At 33.4% G+C, this 21214-nt stretch overlaps 1 protein-coding gene across 1 annotated transcript in view; it reads left to right on the forward strand.

The window, feature by feature from the left end:
• Nucleotides 1-21214, forward strand: part of CSMD3 (CUB and Sushi multiple domains 3) — a 1276067-nt gene that overhangs the window by 1118633 nt on the left and 136220 nt on the right.

The raw sequence follows: 21214 nt of genomic DNA on the forward strand, positions 1-21214 counted from the left end.
GTATTATGTCCAAAAAAATTAATGCCAATACCAAGGTCAAGGAGCTTTTTTTTGTATGTTTTCTTCTAGGAATTTTACAGTATTAGGTTTTATGTTTAAGTCTGTAATCCATTTCCAATTAATTTTTATGAGTAGTGTGAGAGATACAATTTCATTCTTCTGCGTGTGATTAAACAGTTTCCCCAGCACCATTTATGGGGAAAATACTATACTTTCCCTGTGAGTATTTTTGGCTCCTTTGTCAAATGTTAATTGGCTGTATATGTGAGGGTTTATTTCTGGACTCTCAGTTCTGTTACACTGATGTATGTGTCCATTTTTATGGCCATACTGTTTGATTACTATAGCTTTGTAATAGTTTGAAATCATAAAGCCTCCAGCTTTTTCTCGGGATTGCTTTGGGTATTCAGGGTCTTTTGTGGTTCCATGAATTTCTGTCTCTGTGAAATCATGCTGTTGAAATTTTGACATGGATTGCATTGGCTGTATAGGTGGCTTAAAAGTGGTTAAATTTGTTCCCAAATTTTATCGTTGTTACTGTGTATGCTATTGTAAATGAGATTGTTTTATTTTTCAGATATTCTGTTTTCAGTATATAATAACACAACTAATTTCTGAATGCTGATTTTGTATCCTGTAATTTTATTGAATTTGTGATTAGTAGTAACAGATTTTGGTGGAGTCTCTAGGATTTTGTTTACATAAAAATCACATCATTTACTGACAGAAACCATTTTACTTTCCTTTATGGTTTGGATGTCTTTAATTTCTTTTTCTTGGATAATTACTCTGGTTAGAACTTCCAGTATTATGTTGAATAAGAGTCATGAAAATGGGCAACTTTAGTCTTCTCTATATAGAGGAAAAGGCTTCAACTTTTCACCACTGTGTTTGACATTAGCTGTGGACTTTTCATATATGGCCTTCATTAAGTTCAGGTTCATTACTTCTATACCCATTTTTTCAAGAGTTTTTATCATGAAATAATGTTTTATTTTGTCAAATGCTTTATCTGTGTCTACTGATATTGTCACATGATTTTTATCTTTCATTCTATTAGTGTGATGTATCACATTTTTTGATCAGCGTATGTTGAACCATCTTTGCATTCCACACATAAATCCCACTTGATGGTGGTGTATGGTGCTTTTGATGTGCTGTTGAGTTCAGTTTGTTAGTATTTTGGTAAAAAAAATTACATCTATATTCATCATGGATACTGACCTGTCATTTTTCTTTTCTTGTGGTGTCCTTGTCTGGCTTTGGTATCAGGGTAATTCAGATCTCATAAAATGAGATTTGGAATATTCTTTCCTCTTCAGTTTTTCAGAAGATTTTGAAAAGGATTGGCACTTAATACCTTTTTAAATGTTTGGTAAAATTCACCTATGAAGCTATTCAGTCCAGGACTTTTCTTTATTAGAAAGTTTTTGATTACTAACTCAATCTCTTACTCATTCTTGGTCTGCTCAGATTTTCTATTTCTTCATGTTTTAGTTGGTAGGTCATATGTTTCTAAGAATTCGTCCATTTCTTATAGATTATCCAATTTTTTGGTGTGTAATTGTCATGGCAGTCTCTTGTGATCCTTTTTATTTCTGTGATATCAGTGTAATGTCTCTTCTTTCATTTCTGGTTTTGTTTATTTAAGCCTTCTCTCTCTCTCTCTCTCTCTCTCTCTCCTTTAGTTAATGATTCTAATGTTATGTCAATTTTGGGTATCTTTTTAAAAATCAGCTCTTAGTTTCTTTGTCTTTCTGTTGTTTTTCTTTTCTCTATTTCATTTATTTGTACTCTAATCTTTGCTACTTCCTTTATTCTGCTAATTTTAGCTTTAGTGTATTATTTTTCTAGTTACTTAGGATATAAAGTTAGCTAATTTATTTGAGATCTTTCTTTTTTTTTAAATGCAGACAGATGTTTATTGCTATAAACTTCCTGTCACAACTGCTTTTGCTATATCTCATAAGTTTTTGTATGTTGTGTTTCTCTTTTTGTTTGTTCAAGATATATATTTTTTTAATTTCCCTTTTGATTTATTCTTTGAATCACTATCTGTTTATGAATGTACTACTTGATTTCCACATATTTGTGGATTTTCCAGTTTTCCTACTTTTATTGATTTCTAGTTTCATGCCATTGTAGTTGGAAGAGTTTTGATATGATTTCACTCTTAACTTTGCTAAGATCATGTAATACATGATCTATCCTGGATAATGTTCTGTATGTACTCAAGAAAATACATGTATTTTGCTGCTCTGGAAGGAATGTTCTGTATATGTTTATTAGGTTTATTTGGTCTAAAGTATAGTTCAAGTCCAATATTTTCTATATGCTTTTCAATCTAGATGATCTGTGTATTTTTGAAAGTGAAGTACTGATGTCCCCTACTATTATTGTGTTGTCTATTTTTTTCCTTCAGATCTGTTAATATTTCCTTATTATATTTGGATGCTCTGATGTTAGTGGCATATATATTTATGATTATTATATCCCTGTGATTAAACGATCTAATTATTATGCAATGGCTTTCTTTATCTCTTGTTACATCTTTTGAGTTAAAGTTTATATTGTCAAATATAAGCATAGCCACCACTCCTCTCTTTTGGTTTCCACTTTCATGGAGTATCTTTTATTATCCCTTAACTTTGAGCATATGTGTATCCTTGAAGCCAAAATGAGTCTCTAGTAGGCAGCATATAGTTGTTTGGTGTTGAATCCATTCAGCTACTCTATGTCTTTTGCTTGGATAATTTCATCAATTTACATGTAGAGCAATTATTTATAAGTAAGAACTTACTAATACTGTTTTATCAATTATTTTCTGACTTTATTATTATCCCTCCCCTTTTTTTTTCTTCTTCCCTTGCACTTTTCCTTTGTGAATAAGATGATTTTCTATTGTTGTATGCTTTGATTCCCTTGTCTTTATCTTTTGTGTATCTTGTGGGCTTATGTGGTAACTATGAGACTTACATAAAATATCTTCTAGATATAACTATTTTACACTAACAACTTAATTTCGTTTGCATAATAAATCTGTCTTTTCACTCCCCTCTTTGTTTTTTTTTTTTTTTTGATGTCACAATTTACCTCTTAGTTTCTTGTATTCACTAACAAATTATTATAACTATAGTTATTTTTAAAATGTTTGTCCTTTACATTTATACCAGACTTAAGTGGTTAATACCCTATCATATTACAGTATTAAAGTATTGTGAATTTGAATATATACTTACCTTTGCCAATGTGTTGTATATTTTTATATGTTTTCATATTACTAATTAGTGTCCTTTCATTTCAGCTTGAGTGAGAGCTTTCTGCATTTCTTGTAAGATGCGTCTAGTGGTAATGAACTCTTTCAGCTTTTGTTTATTTGGGACCATCCTGATCTCTCCCTCCTCTGAAGTCCTCTGATGGACTACTTTACTGTATAGAGTATTCTTGCTTTATAGTTTTATTCTTTCAGCACTTTGACTATAACATAGCTCTTTCTCCTTGGCTGTAAGGTTTCTCCTGAGAAAGTCACTGATTGCCCTGTGCAGGTCCCCTTGTAAATTACAAGCTTCTTTTCTCCTACTATTTTAAAGATTCTCTTTGTCTTTGAATTTTGACAGTTTTATTATAATTCATCTTGGAGAATATCTCTTTAAGTTGAGTTTTTTGGGGGGCCAAGTTCATAGAACTTGGATGTCCAAATCTCTCCCCAGAATCTTGGAAGTTCTTGGCTATTTCTGTAACAAGCTTTCCACCTGCTTTCCTTTGTCTTCTTCTCCTTTTGAGATCCTACTAATTCACAGATTGTGAACAGATCTTTTTGTTAAACTTCTCATGTTGAACATATATTGTTTTCTTGATTTTGTTGAATTATTTTTCCATGGGTTTTTTTTTTTTTTTCATAGGTCATTGAGCTTCCTTCAAGCAGGTATTTGAATTCTTTTTCAGGTAAATTGCAGAACTCCATTTCTTTGAGGTTTATTACTGGAAAACTATTGTGTTCTTTGGTGGTATCATGTTTTCTGGACTAAAATAGTTGTCCTGTCTTTACCGACTGACTTCAGGAGAGAAACATCTTCCTTCAGCCCTATTGGTGATTTTGAGGCTTTCTCAGACCTATGAATGTACGTGCTCCACATTTCTTTCTCCCTTCTCTTCAGCTTCTATGCCTTCTCTTAATCCTGTAGAGCCAGGCTGGGTACTAATGACCTCTCCTGTTTTCCTAAGGGTGTCTCTAAGTGCTCAAGTCTGTGATCTCTTCCAGGTCCAAAATCTGGGCCAAATTTCTGCACATACTCAGTAGCTGTTTATAAAAACTTGCTCTTGCTATTGTTGAGAGCATGCACAGAAGGTCAGCCATGCTGTATTAGGGTGTGTGGAAGAGGCATCAAAGTACTGCAGGTGCCCATGGGCTAGTGAGGAGATCCATGGTTGAGGTGTCCATCCTATTGGCTCATCAGCAGGCCTTCTAATGGACATAATTAGTAGGATCCTCATCCCGTTGGCGTGTTTCTTTGTGAGCTCTGACTTCTCTTTTCCCAAATACTCACCTGCCCTTAGTTTCTCAGGCCATGATTCAATATTGTGGATAAGGCAAGAGAGAGATTGTCTTTTTCCTCTCTGGCAGCATCTTGCACAGCTGGAAAAGTCAGACACCCACTCACACACTATCACTTTCCACAACAGGAGAAATCACGGGTCAATAGGGGATCACTTAACACTGCCTTGGGGGAGTGGTAATGAAGGTAAAACCAAATTCTTCCTCTTATCCTCATCAATGCGTCAACTTTTATTATTGTTTGTTTGTTTGTTTTTATTCCAATGGTGTGTTGGACTGCTGTCAAAATCCTGGACCTCCATAAGGGTCTCTCATTCAAGGGTGATTGTGTAATTCAGTGTTCTATGAAGCTTTTAGACTGTGGCTCAGAGGGCCTGGAGTTAGTTCAAAGGGCACTTTCAGAATCTACAGCCAGCAACAAAGTCTATACACCAATTATCGGATGTATTGGTAGGTGAGACTCCTCCTGGATCTCTTGGCGTATTTATTGATGACAGAACCAAAGGCAAATGGGGTTGCCAAGTTCAAGTTCTCAGGGCTATGCAATTGTTTTTGAGTCAGCCACCTAGGTGCTGGTCTGTGTTCTCCAAATGACTTTTCTCATTCTTGGACTGTACTGGGGTGTTACCCCTACCTGTATCCCACATTTCTCACAAAGACATTTTGTCCATTGATGGCTACTACATTGTTGTTGCTAAGGGGAGGATATAATGAGGGACATATTATTCGGTCATCTGGTGGACTCTGTCTTTTTGTTTTTCCTATGAGTCTTTTTTTTTTTTTTTTTTTGACAATAGTCATCCTAATAGATACGAGGTGATAGCTCATCATGTGGTTTTGACTGGCTTGCATTGTCCTGATGACTAGAGGTGCTGAGCTTCTTTTCATATCCCTTTTGGTCATTTTATGTCATCTTTGGAGAAATGTCTAAGTCCTTTGCCTGTTTTTAAAATAAGATTATTTATTTTCTTGTTATTAAGTTGCAGGAGTTCCTTATATATTTTGAGTATTAACCCTGTATTAGGTATGTGATTTGCACATATTTTATCCCATTCTTTAGGTTTCTTTTTGCTCTGTTGATTGTTTCTTTTGCTGTGCAGAAGCCTTTTATTTTGATGTTGCCCACTTGTTTATTTTTGCTTTTATTTCTTAGGCTTTTATGTCACATCCAAGAAATCATTGCCAAGACTAGTCATGACACTTTCCTCTTTGTTTTCTTCTAGGGACTTTACATTTTCAGATCTTCTATTTAAAACCTTAATCCATTTTGAGTTAATTTTTCTGTATGATGTCAGAAGGGTCTATTGTTATTCTTTTCCTTGTGGACATCCAGTTTTCCCAACATCATTTGTTGAAGAGATTATTCTCTCCCCATTGTGTATTTTGGCACCTTGGACAAAGATAAGTTGATGTGGGTTTGTTTCTGGATTCTCTGTTTCATTCTTCTATATGTCTATCTTTATTGCAGTACTGTAATGTTTTAATTATTGTAGTTTTGTAATATATTTTGATATGAGGAAGTGTGATGTCTCCAGTTTTGATCTTCATTCTCAAAATTGCTTTGGCTACTTTGAATCTTTTGTAGTTGCATATAAATTTTAGGATTGTTTATTTATCTAATTCAGTAAAAAATGCCATTGGATTTTTGATAGTGACTGCATTGAATCTGTAGATTAGTTTGGATATTATGGATTTTATAACAGCATTATGTCTTCTAATTCATTAACATGGAATATTTCTCCATTTATTCCATATTTTTGGAAAATACTCCAATAATTTTTCAGTATCTTCCATCAGTGTTTTGTAGTTTTCTATGTATAAGTCTTAACCTCCTTGGTTAACTTTATTCCTAAGTATTTTATTCTTTTTTTTTTAAATTTTTTTTTTCCAACGTTTATTTATTTTTGGGACAGAGAGAGACAGAGCATGAACGGGGGAGGGGCAGAGAGAGAGGGAGACACAGAGTCGGAAACAGGCTCCAGGCTCTGAGCCATCAGCCCAGAGCCCGACACGGGGCTCGAACTCATGGACCGCGAGATCGTGACCTGGCTGAAGTCGGACGCTTAACCGACTGCGCCACCCAGGCGCCCCAGTATTTTATTCTTTTTGATGCTACTGTAAATAGGATTATTTTCTAAATTTCCTTTTCAGATACTTCAGTGTTAGTGTATCAAATTACAACTGATTTCTGACATTTTGTATAGAAACTTTACAGACTTCATTTATTAGGTCTAACAGTGTCCTGTGGAGTTAGATTTTTCTACATATAAGATCATGTCACCTACAAACAGAGATACCTCCATTTCCTTGTTAATTTTGATCCTTTTTTTTTTTTCCTCCCCAATTTCTTTGGCTAGGATTCCAGTAGTATGGTGAATAGAAGTGACAAGGATTGGGCATCCTTATCTTGCTCCTGATATCAGATGAAAAGCTTTTAGATTTTTTTACTGTTGAGTATTCTGATAGGTGTGGGTTTTTCATGTATGGCTTGTATTATTTTGAGACGCATTCCATTACATCTAATTTGTTGGGAGGTTTTATTAGAAAAGGATGTTGTATTTTGTCAGATGCTCTTTTCTGCATCTATTAAGATAATCTTTATCCTTTATTCTGTTATTGTAGTATATCACATTTATTTGTGTATGTTGAGCCATTCTTGCATCTCAGGGATAAATCCATTTGTTCATGGTGTATAATCCTTTTAGTGTGCTGTTTAATTTGGTTTGCTATTATTTTATTATGGTTTTTTGCTTCTCTTTCATCAGGCATGTTGTCCCATAGTTTTCTTATAATATATTTGGCTATGACCATCAGGGAAATGAATTGAGAACTATTTCCTCAATATTTTGGAAGAGTTTGAGAAGGATCAATGTTAATTCTTTAAATGTTTAGTAAAATTTACCCATGAAGTCATCTGTCTGCCGTTAATCTAGGACCATGTCCATTTAGGATATCCTTTTGTCTCTTGCAGTAAGTGCAGTCCTTGAATCTTGGGCCTTCAAGATACATTTGTTGGCTGTGATACAGCACTTAGAAGTAGAAGTTAAATAAATAATATTGCCATATATTATTAACATCAGTACACCTATACTGATGCTGGTGTTCATCAAAGGATTTAATACCTTAGCCTATACACATTTTGTAATTCTGTTGGTTTCTGTTGTGTGAAGGTATCCCATTGAGTATTATTTCCTTAACATCATTTTCCAGGCCACTCAATCCATCACTGTAACTTCATTACCTATACTGGAATTTCTGGTAAAATAGAAACTCTCTGTGGGAAGAAACAGAAGCTACAATGATAGGCATGCACTAATAAATACTGGTCAGTTGCTTCTGGACAATGTTTTTTTGTTTGTTTTATTTTGAAGTTTATTTTCCAGCTATTGCTACCTCAAATACAATGTCATTGTAATGTAAATAGATGACAACTTAGTAAAAGAAGATTCATTCATTCATTGTTCATTCAACCAGAAATATACGGAACAGTTACTGTGTATCAGACACTATGCTTAACATGGAAAATGCAAAGATAAATATGTCACTATATCTTTCTTTGAGAAGATCACAGTCTCATAAGAGAGACAGAAAGGTAAAGCAGTAACACAGTGCTATAAATTTAGGAATAGAGATATTTATGGTAGAGTACACAAAAGTGGTAAGTAATCAGCTCCATTTAGGAAGTTCAGGAAATACTTTAAATAGGAGGTGACACTTGGACTGGGTCTTAACAAATAGCAAGAATTTTGGTTAGACAAGGAGTATTGGGTATTCTTAGCATGAAAATTTCATGTTCAGACAGAGCTGTGATATACGGCACATTTGGAGAAGTACACCTAGTTCAGTAAGATTATTGTATAAGGTTTGAGGCAGCACTAGAAACTAAGGCTGCTTATATAGTCAGGGCTACTTCTGAAAGGTGTAGGATGTCATCAGAAATTTGATGTCACTATAGATAATACAGTTAAAAAGCAGCATATGTTTTGATATTTATTCATAATATAGATTATTAAATTAATTATTATAGTCACAAAGAAATTGAAAGTTTTTAAGTCCCTTATATATACAACTTTTGCATTTTTTAAATGTTTCGTTGAATGCCAAAAAGGTCCTTTATTTGTATAAGATACATAATATAAGATCAATAAAACTTAATGGAATTGCTTACCCAATTATCTATAATTTTTCAAATGATTCTTTTGGTTAGAAACTCTTAATTATGTTGAATACATGAAGGAAATTGAGCCATTTCCATAATAGGTGTTAATAATGCATAGCTGCTTACTCTAAGAACAAAGAATTGAGAGTTTGATATTTTCAAGGGAAAACAGTGACTAATGTATTTAAATCTCACAAATTTAGGTCGCAGAAACCAATATATTTGAGAGAAAAGACATGCTGGAAATATAACTTAAGCATCTTTAATCTTGATTTCTAATTTAAAGAGTAGAGTTGATTACCTAACCATGTCAAGGAAAGTCTGATGAGAGTTGTAGAGGGATTAGAAGATAAATGAGATAAATGTCTATCCTAATCAAGTGTCAACTTTATTACATGAAGTTTGTTTTTGCCCAAATTTGTGATTATTTATCTGACTATCTTAGGAGGTAGTTTTAGTTTTATAAAATAAGCAATCAACGAATGCTAGGATTTTCTAAGTTAGTTATCAGGACCCAACTCAAGAATGTGGCAAAGAACTCACCATTGGTAATGAATGAGCATAAGAATAAATGATGTATCCATGTATATTATATGTGCAGTTGCTTTGAAAAATAATACTTCTAACTCTCCCAATAGTCTAGAGGCTACTTACCAGGAACGACATTTAATTTGTTAACTTTGAGGTCACACAATTCAAAGTAAATATTCACATAATGGTTCTTTGACTTCAAACTGATCCCCAGATATTTCTTAAGAATTAGTAGGTATCATGATTCTCCACCCATGAGAAAAACAAAGAAAAAAGCTAGGTACTGTGTGTAGGCAATCTAAGGACAATATTCACTGTATTTTTCAAAAACCACAAAGTGGAATCTATTAGAAGGTGATAAGATGACAACCAAAATTTACAAACATTGTGTTGAGGGACCTTAACTAACACATCAAACCATTTGCTGGATGTTCCCTTTTATTTGGAACAAAATTCTAAAAAACTTCCTGGATTAAAATAAATAGAATAAAAAATACCAGTACTACAAAAAGCATGTAAATTTGCATTAAAACATTAATTTTTATCAAATCATAAGTTAGTGGGAAAAAGTTAAAATATTCTCCAGGTAGAAAAAGACCATTCGTGGGGCGCCTGGGTGGCTCAGTCGGTTAAGCGTCCGACTTCGGCTCAGGTCATGATCTCACGGTCCGTGGGTTCGAGCCCCACGTCGGGCTCTGTGCTGACAGCTTAGAGCCTGGAGCCTGCTTCAGATTCTGTGTCTCCCTCTCTCTCTGACCCTCCCCCATTCATGCTCTGTCTCTCTCTGTCTCAAAAATAAATAAACATTAAAAAAAATTTAAAAAAAAGAAAAAAAAAGAAAAAAAGAAAAACACCATTCCTTTTGGGGGAAATTGAATGAATGCTCACTAAACAGTTACACTTGGTAATGTTGTCACTTAAGCATGCTTTCATTGCATGTGTTGTTTTTAAACAAAGCTAGTGAATCTAAATTTAAATAGGAACTATAAGTAGAAAGATGGAAAAGCGTAGAGAAATAGTTGGAAAAAAATAGAGTTAGGGAGTATAGGAAAAGAGGGGTAATTAGGACAGGGAGATAGATAAATAAAAAGAAGAGAGAAGAGAGAAAATGATACATTTAGTGGACAGTGGTGAAGTCAGTGCCAGAGAATGCCTAATGTTCTTTTAATTAGTAAAAAGTTTTGGAATATTCTTCATGTTTTCAAATCTATCTTCTAATCAATAAGGACGTGAACATAGCATTTGTGAAATACGGAGTAAATGCAAGAGAATGGAGGGGAGGTCGAACAAGGAAATTTAAGTCCAGCTTTAGAAAATTGAAATGACTAATAACTTCTGCTCTAGTCTTCGAGAACAAATTTATAAACACGCGATGGCAGTGTATTTTGTTGCTTTGTTACTAACAGATTGGAAAGCAGTTATAATACATTTAGTAGATCAACCACGGCTGGATCCTGGAGCAGCCGTGGTTTTGGTGCAGTGTCCAGCAAAGTTATCTCAAAGGCTGTCTGATCACTCAGTGCACACTGGAGTATATCCCTTCCAGTAATGCTAGAGATTACATCCAAGCACAGTGGCTTGCTTGTGTGTGTGTGTGTGTGTGTGTGTGTGTGTGTGCACACGTGCATGTGTGTGTGTGCATGTGCAAATAAACTATCTTGTTTGTGGAAGAAGTATCTTAATTTCTGTCAAGTTTTGAAATCTTCCCTTAGTGAAGAAACAGTTATTTTGTAGTAATGCAAGAAACTGACCACTTGCAGGGTAGGTTATATTAACTGGTCATAAAAATTTTAAAGAACTTCTTTGTTTTCAGAAGCACCGCCCCCCCCCCCCAAATTGTGATTGAGGTATAAAAACACAATGGCCTCAGTAAGAGGAAACTATTTTTTAGTGAATAGAAATAAAGACTATGTGAAAAAAATTCATATTTAAGTTTTGATACTTAGAAAAAGCAAAATGCTCAAGCAGTTGGGTACTAGGAAAATACTGTGTGTGTGTGGTTGTGTGTGTGTGTTATAAAAAAAGGGTAGTTATATTAACTTTTCTTCACTGAAAAGACACCTATTTCACTGCATATATTTGGCATTTCATTTCTGGCAGCTTCTGAGATAAAAGTTCTGCCCACAGGATAACATAAGGAGGGACTCACAATGGGGAAATAACAGTCTCAAAAATGCCAGCAACAGATGCCCAAAACTTTTAAGGTTTACTATAAAAAGGACAGGTTTCGTGTTTGTTTGTTTGTTTTGTTTTTAACGAAGAAAGTAGAGTCTTCCTATATTCCTAGAGGATGATTTTAAATAGTAAAGCTTTCGGAAAACATGGCCGGTGTTCTTGTCTTAGGAAATGGAAATTTGGCTGAGATTCCTTCAAACAAGTGAGTATATTCTCTGATTTTCCTACTCACTCGTGAGACTTTTAGGAAACAAATTCTAGATTATCTGATGGTACAATTACTAAACAGATATGTCTTGCTTCTTATGTACTTAGAAGGTAAATGCTGACAAATAGGCTGATTTTATCATAGTGATCGTTTCCTCCTTTAACTTGAGATCATGACATTTTAACTCAAGACTGCCTGACAATTATGATTATGATTAACATCAGACAAATCTGATGTTCCTTGAGCCCAATCTATCTTTCCCATGCCTTGATCTCATTATTTTTAGAGACCCATTTTGATCATTTCAATGTCATTGTTTTCCTATTACCTATTAAAGAAAGGCAACATTCTTTAGCCTCTAATTCCAACAGTAATTTCTTACATCATCTTTTACCACATATATGTTGTAAGATTTCCCCACTTAATCAAATGAAATAATTGTTTGTTTCCTAGATATAACATGCTTTTCCTCTTTTCTCCTCTTCCCATTCATTTCCTCCAGCTGACATGCCCCACTTTTTTTTCTTTTTCTAGCTATATAGCTCTTAGTTTTATCTATTACCCTAAATCTTAATTGATCCAATCAGCTCATTCTAGAAGTGATTTTCTTCTTTTTCTGGATTCTGATATCCCTCTTTCACTCCCTCAATGCCTTTTATTTATTAATTCAACAAATATTTACTGAACACTTGTGTGTCAGTTCATATTTGTGAACAAAAGAGACCATATCCTCTAGCCTTCTTGGAGCTTGTAGTCTAGCAGGTGAAGACATAAAAGACAAAAATTTAAAGTTTTTAAGCTGTAAATGTAAATTATTAAGCTGCAGAGCCCTTCAGAAAGTGACAAATCGTAGAAGAAGATAGAAGGAGGGTTGAGGGATCCAAAAATGTTAGGGCTACAGAGAGGATGTTATGAAGGGCAGACCTTCAAGAGAAGGTGACATTTGAGCACAGCTAGAAGGCTGTGCAGGAAGAGAGTTTGCTGGAATGTGAGGAAAGGGTGTTTTAGAGGATACCCAGAGCAGACACCCTAAAACATAAGGATGAAGAAGAGCAAGAAGGCAAGAGTAGGAGGAAATGAGGTGAGAGAGAGAAGGGAAAATGGCGGTCTTGCAGGCTATTGTAAGGATGTAATTTTTCCCTCCAGTTGTAATAGAACTCGTTAGGAAGTTTTGAGCAGAGAAATGGTATGCCCTGACTTATAAGGTACTGTAGGGTGCTTTGCAATTACAAATGTTTGGTAATTTTAATTAGCATTTTTGAATTATTTCTCAATAATAGCTACTCTCAATAGCTACTTGAGTATATTGTATATCATTTATTTCTGATATTGTGCAACACAATGTTTTATTATTGCTTCTACATCCCCAGCAAATATTTGCTAGAAAATTGGTTTAAAAAAAAAAAGACAGTAACTACATTTATCTAAAGGAGATAACTGTATATTGGTGTAATTATACTACTTTTGTATAATTGTGGCCAATGACTTGGCTATTATCACCCAGGTACCAAAGTTCTGATAGCCAACAAGCTATTTACACCAAGTATTCCAGTATCTAATAGGTTCTTTTGTTAGTTACTTATTAAAGAAGGAGGTCTGGCCTTAAAAAAAAACAACACAATTTTATACTTAAAAAAAAAAAACCTACCTGTTTTTGTACAATGTTGTTTTCTTCTCAGGTGTTAGTCTGTATTTTTAAAGAAAATTTCTATGTAGCTGCGTTAACTCTTTCATACATTTTGCCTTGTAAAGTATTTGAAGCAAAAATGACTATCTCGAATTTGGCACATACTGATATTTAAGGCTCACATTTTCTTGTCTATCCATGATGGCTTTCAAAGTGTGGAATATCTATAGTACAAACAGCCGTTTGTGTCAGAGCATTATAAACTATAAGCATTTGAATGACTGCTAAGGTTCCTTGACAACAGTTAACAATCCCTCCATCATGATTATTGGAATCATTATATTATCATCATTATATTATAAGGTTATTAAATTATAAAGTTAACATTTTTTTCAAGAGTCCAGTGGATGGCAACATAGTATAAATGTTTTATAGATATATCTTTATTTAATTTTCCCCCTTGAGGCAGGTATTATTTTTAATCCTATCGTATAGATGACAAAACTGAAGTTTAGATAGTAATCTGAGACCTCAAAGTAAGTGAGTGGTAGAGGTGAGATAAAAACCTCAGAGAATTTTGGAGCACCTGGGTGGCTCAGTTGGTTGAGGGTCTGATTCTTGATTTCAGCTCAGGTCATGGTCTCATGGCTCATGGGATCTAGTCCTGCTTCAGGCTTCATGCCGACAGCATGGAGCCTACTTGGGATTCTCTCTCTTTCTCTCTCCTCCCCTCCCCCACTCATGTTCTCTGTCTCTCTCACAAAATTTTGTGAATAAAACTTTGTTGACAAATTTTGTTGACATAAAGCTACATTGTTTTTCTGTTTTGGAAATGTGTGCTGGTTTAGTAGTCATGTCATTGGATGTAGCTGCTCTGAGTTAATATATTTTTTTCTACCAAGTATCAAATTTTTCTGTCTAATGATCCACAAGAGCACTGGGAATGAATTCTTAAATTGACAGTTTGTATCTTTTGTTGTTTGTTTGGTTTTAACATATGTGATTCTAGTTGTAATTGTATGTCTTGCATAAATATATTTTTTGCTAGGAAAAATGTCCCTAGTACATGGAATGACATTAAATTGATCAATTGTTAGGAAGCTTCTGTAAAGAGAATTTATAATCTCTAGTTGCTCTGCCACTTGGATTCTGTTAGAGCTTCATCATTAAAACTTTTAAAATGCAAATTACAATTTGGTTATAATATGCCTATATCATTTCTTTCACATTTCCTAAAATGTGTTGCCATACACATTTGTATCTTACTCTAAAGGAAATTCTAAAGGGACAGTGGAGCGTCTATAAATCAATGAGTAGTTTTTGGTTTTGAACTTATACAATGCGCATGTTTTAAAAGGGCAAATTACATGCAGTAATGGTGTTTGCACATTTAAGGGAGCTCAAAGATCTTAGGACATACTCTGAGGAAGGCAAAGGTACATGTTACCATGATGAATAGATTTTTCTCTCCTCCTAAACCTGAGAACACTCATGATACGTGCCACTGATAACTTTCTGCAAATCCTGAGAAAACACAGGTGGTCTGAAAATATCTTTCCATCCCACATCACAGTGGAAGGGCTGGTCCGAATAGCCAAAAGTATAAACATAGTCACAAAATAGTAAATGCCTACACATGTATTCATTTAACTCTAGCTTATAAATAACAAAAGATTCAATTCAGCACAATAGTTATTTTACTGTTTTCCATCCTTGAGCAATATGCTTAAGAGATAATGCATTAGGTCTTAATGAGTTTATTTTTATAATCACTAAAAATGGTTTCCTCCCTTGGGCTAATTAAATAATTGATTCTTTGAGAAAAAATAGTGATTTTAAGATTAATTATGTTTTTACTTAAACTAATTTTCTTGTTCTAACTAGTTTATGTATATCATCTCGTAAATGTTAATTGTAGAAACCTCTCCTGCCCAAATTAAATTATAAATATTTGTCATTTCTAATTTCAGTTGCCATTAACAGAATGTATTAAATGCAAATAAGTATAATAGGTTTTACAAACATATCTCACTCCTTAACCCTTTAAGGCCATTAGTTTTGTCATAGTTTTCTCTTTTAATCAAAATTTACTTCATGATCATCTCACTGACTTTTTACCTCTTTGTGGTGTTGACATAGAAATAGATTTAGCCTAAGTTGTGAATTCTGGAAACATTGTGGTTTTGTATTCCTACACTTTCTCTGGTTGTATCTTGAGCTAACAACATTAGTCTGTTGGTTTTTCTCCCAGTAATATCAGTAACATTTTAGCTTATACAGAAACTTTTTGTTTGGGGTCAACAAAAAATTCAAAGTATTTAAAGTCTTGTCACTTTATATAATTTTTTACATATTTTTTAATATTCCTATAGTATATATGTGAAACTTATTGGTCTTAAACATACAGAAACATACTCTCATAACAACAGAAAAAATATCCTATCCTTTATCTAGAATGTAAAAGACAACCTCACTCCCATGCTTAAAACCACTAAATGATGTTAGCTTTTATGTCCCTGCCACTATTTTAAGTATCATGCATATCTTGTTTTCCTTCAGCATTACAATATTCCTATGAAGTTGGCATTTTTCCACCTCATTTTATAGGTGAGGGAACTGAGGCATATAAGTGATTTCAGACTTTACCAAAGATTACGAAACTAGTGCAGATCGATGGTTGTGTTCTTAATAACTAAGAAATTTTCCTTCACTACCCACAGGAAAAAAAATAATTTCCTACATTGGTTGAGATTATAAAACTGTACACAATGTATATATCCTGCCTCCCTTTCAGCTTCATTTCTTGCTCTTTTCAAAACACTACAATGTGCTTTGGGGGAAAACATTCCCCTGTTTTCCATACAGAAGGAAAAATCACTTGAAACTTCATTTATTTAACATGCCACCTTGACTGCCAGGACATCACCATCACCATCATGAGTGGGTAAAATATATAATTTTCTAGTAGGGTTATCCTTTATGAAATAATACTTTAAACAAAGATTAACCTTCATTTATTGTGACTGTTTCACTACCCTGTAATCTTTTGAAATAGTTACCTCTCCTGTTTCATCAAATGTTTCCTTAGAGCATAGTCGCTTATGTTGCTAATATTTCTTTGCATTTCTGACATCTAACATGATACAGAGTACACAATAGGTGCTCAGCAATTGTTTATGTCAGATTCTCTTTAAAATTTTATCATTTAACTTAGTTTTCGTTACTCCGTAGACTAAAATTTGCTAAGCACTTTCTATTACTGAATATTCAATTAATTATTCAGGGTAATGCTAAGTTAAATGTTAACTGAAGTAAGAACAAGTAAAGTAAGTAAGTAAAAATTTACGGATTAACGTAAACGCGAGTGAAGTCCATACATCACAGTGTGTTCCTGACCCACTGCTGCCCATTAGTGACTATTAAGTCAGAATAGTTCCTTCTGAAAAAACTTGCTTACAAACATTCAAGTTACATGTTTCATAATAGGTATTTGGCAAATATTTGTTTACCAGATTAATTAATCAATTCCAACATACATTATACCAGAACAAAGTCTGTGTGCTTGCCATTGGAGTTTTCTACAAGTCCTCAAACGAGTACTCCAGCTCATATTGGATTCATTCTTTGATTGTCACCAACTTCTGTGTTTTTTTTCAGACAGTTATATTATAATGATAAATGTGGAATGCCAAATGGCGATTCTAGTGTATTTAAAAAAAATCCCTCATATGTTGTATAAACATAGAAATAATAGTTATCTTGAATCCACTATTTAGAGTAAGATTTAAAATTGAAGACATGAAATATATTTAAAATAACAAGACTTTGCTATCACTGAATACAACCTTTGTGCAAAGACACGATTCCATTCCTGCTCCTTTCTTACATGTATGCAGTTCCAATATTTTGGTCTTGATTTTCAATAAATTTATACATAGGTTGTCATGTCAAATTCGTGAAGGAGTTTTTCCTCTTAAAAAACAATTTACCAGGAATCTTAGCAGTAATTACGCTTTCTTCTTCTTCCTGTCTGCCTCTCTTGATGCATTAAAACTAACTAAAATCATTATGGAATTCTGGGCAGTAATATATATATATATTTATAATATAATATATTATATATTAAAATATATATACAAAGTACACAACAGGTCCTCAGTAATTACTTATGTCAGATTCTATTTAACATTTTATCATTTATGTATATCACATATATATGATATATACATACATATAATCAGAATGATCAGATATAAATGATATGATTTATGATTAAGAGCATTTTCTACTGCAGATTGATTGCCTTGTGAACAGATTGGAAAGAATAGTTTTGGGTTATACATAAATGGTTATAAATAAATGTTGGAAATGTGAAGAACTGAGGTTTTGGCATTTTCATTCAGGGTAACTGCCTACTGTAATTTGACAGCAGACAGAACTCTGTGCAATTTTTGATATGGATTTATTGCTGGATTCATTTCTGTTTGTTTTTGGCTACAAAAGCAGATCAATTGATCCAATTCTCATTTCAAAAATTCACCCAGAGAGTATCTTTGATTGCCAACACCAAAATTTACACTCATAAAGCTGCAAATGACTCAATATTTTGATTGCCTTCGTTAAACAAGAGAATCCTTTACAATATTTTTTTTTATTTTTTTTTTAATTTTTTTTTCAACATTTATTTATTTTTGGGACAGAGAGAAACACAGCATGAACGGGGGAGGGGCAGAGAGAGAGGGAGACGCAGAATCGGAAACAGGCTCCAGGCTCTGAGCCATCAGCCCAGAGCCTGACGGGGGGCTCGAACTCACGGACCGCGAGATCGTGACCTGGCTGAAGTCGGACACTTAACCGACTGCGCCACCCAGGCGCCCCTACAATATTTTTATAAAAATTCTCTTTTCTTTGTTGATTCTAATAATCTATTGATTTTGTTACTTATAAAGGAGTGAAAATAATTCTCAAAGAAGACTTTTTAAAGAGTTTTTAAGTCGAAGGGTCATTGACATACGAGATCATGTTAGTTCCAGGTGGACAGCATAGTGATTCAACCTTTATATGCATTATGAATAATCACCACCATAAATCTAGCTACTTTAAAATTGCTATTTAATCACTCAGAGGTTTATTTGTTCAAATAAAAAATGTAAAATATGAACTGTAAGATTTTCAGATATTTCTGTTTTATCTTCTTTAGTGTACATAAAATAATTGGCTGCAAAAAAATGAGAGAGGCCATCAGTGACTTCTGCTTATCTGATTACCTCATCACCTTGCTTTCTACCTTGAAACAATCATATTCAACAGATTAGCTGGTCCAACTCAATCTCTTTTTTTTTCCTAACTCAGTGTCTTAAACAATAGAAGGGAATATGTACTTTTACCCTCAAATTCGCTACTAGTACTAATTCATCTAATAGATGAGGAATTTTATTAATTAAAAATTCATTCCAAATTATAAAAATTTTGGAAATACAGGAACATTCAAGGAAAGGCATACAAATCGCCAATAATCTCATAATCAAGAACCCTAACCTATACTCATATTTGGCATATTTCCTTTTACCCATTTTTCTCTGTTCGTACATATATGTATATATGTATACATATATAATATTTAACTTACAAAATCGCTATTACATAGTTTATTGATTTTTGTATCACATTTTAAAGTTAAAACTTATAAAATATTTTACTATGCCCATATATATTATGTATAAACCTCACTTAACAATAAAGCTCTCAATACTCTATAGCATCACTGGACCATAGTTTTATTTTGTTCTCCTCTCAGAAAAGGAAATCACCACTTCTGTATATTGTTTTCTGTGTATATGACTCTGAATGAAGTACTTGATAGAAAAGAAAAATGAACATGTGCAAAATTTGGCCTTCTCAGTAAGAATGACTGTAAGAATGACCTTAGCAGTAAAGAGTAATAGAAGTACTGTTCGGGACTCCCTAAAAACTAAGATTGTACCAAAGGGAGGTGAAATCTTATTTATAAGACATGTATGTTTATATCATAAATCACTTTTTTGGGATATTCATTCATTCTTGAAAAGGGCTCCATGAAGTCAGATAAATGTAATGTGTAAGGCCCATTAGTAGGTATTAAATGAGATTAAAACAAATATAAGACAGTTTCTTTCACTTCTTAGATCCTAAAATCTAGTTGGGGAAGCAAGACATGAAACCTTACAATTTTTAAAGTAGGTCACAATGTAATGATATCTTGCCTTGGTCCAGAAATTCAAGATTTCAAAAAAATCAAGAGATATGGAACATGATATATGTTTAGAGACCTACTTAATTGAAGCACAGGGCATTGGAATTCCAGTCCATGGACTACTCTAGCCTCCTCTAGGATTGCCTCAAGTGCACTCCCAAATGACTAATTTACTCTTCCTCTTTACTGCCTTCCTTTCTGATCTAATCATAATTCTATAAAGATAGTGCTCTCCTGTCATTTTCTGTCCTTAAATGTGACCTAATTTGGCATGGTTTTTAGCTACTCTGACCATTGTATTATTAGGCAGAGAAAGCATTTTTCATTTGCAGGGGTAGACATTAGTATCTATTAAGAAATTATCAAAACAGGGATTCGCTTTGTTTTCCATACTCTTCATTCATCCAGTCAACTGATGTTTATTGAATGTGTCCTTAAGATGCTGTGCTCTAAGCTGCCCTTAAGAGTTTCTATTCTCAGAGGGGAAACAAATATTGAACAACTAATTACATAATTATTTATTCATTATTAGTTTATACTAAGCATCACAAAGGAATGTAGAAAGTAGTGCTATGAGAGCATCCATCAGAGGGAAATATCAAGGAGTAAAAGAATGTCTGAAGTACTGTAATTGTTTAGGATTTAATTTTTAATGTTTTTTCATGAAAAGAACATATGTATAATGACTTTGCAGTGGAGACTACTTATTCTTATAATTTAAATATGCATTAGATTAGCTTCAAAATGTGGATTGCAAAGAAATGCGTAATAAACATTGGCTTTTACTGAAAATATAAGTCAGTCAGAGAAAGACAGATATCATATGTTTTCACTCATATGTGGAACTTGAGAAATTTAACAGAAGACCGTGGGGGGTAGGGAAGGGGCAAAACAGTTTCAAACAGAGAGGGAGGCAAACTATAAGAGACTCTTAAATACAGAGAACTAACTGAGGGCTGATGGGGGGGGCGGGAAAGAGGGGAAAATGGATGATGGGTATTGAGGAGGGCACTTGTTGGGATGAGCACTGGGTGTTGTATGTAAGCAATGAATCACAGGAATCTATCCCCAAAGCCAAGAGCACACTGTATATACTGTATGTTAGCTAACTTGACAATAAATTATATTTAAAAAAAAGAAAATAAAAAGTTTATAACAGTAGTACATTCACATGTTTGAAAAAAATATTTTGGCAAAAAATTAATTTTTAAGACTTTATTTTAGGAAAACAGCTTAACATTTAGTATGTATTTGTCCCCATATATTGAAAAATATATTGTTAATGTGAAAATAATGGAAGTGTTTTGAATTATATATTGTCTCCCCTTCAGAAATAACTGATTTCAAGTGTCACGAAAACTTTTCAGGTCTCAATGAGCTACATGTTTTTCTCCTTTTTATTTATAATATATTTGGACAACAAATCTTCCTTAAAAATACATTTAAAAATTTTACATGTAATAAGTAACATAAAAATGTGTCTCATAAATTAAAAAGTCCATTCTATATTAAGAAGGAAGGAGCCAGGTGATATGGACAAAATAGCAAATAGTTTTTTAGTTATTTTATTAAGAATACTTTAGAAATATAATTTCATTCTACTCTCACAATAAATTATTATTTCCTTTTTATCTAGGAAGTTTTTAAAATAATTTTTAATTTTTGTTTTACAGTAGAAGACATTTAGGCTGGGAGTTAAAAAAGACTTTAAGCGTAATCACAGAGCT

Source organism: Lynx canadensis, chromosome F2 (assembly GCF_007474595.2).
Source record: "Lynx canadensis isolate LIC74 chromosome F2, mLynCan4.pri.v2, whole genome shotgun sequence".
Lineage (NCBI taxonomy): Eukaryota > Metazoa > Chordata > Mammalia > Carnivora > Felidae > Lynx > Lynx canadensis.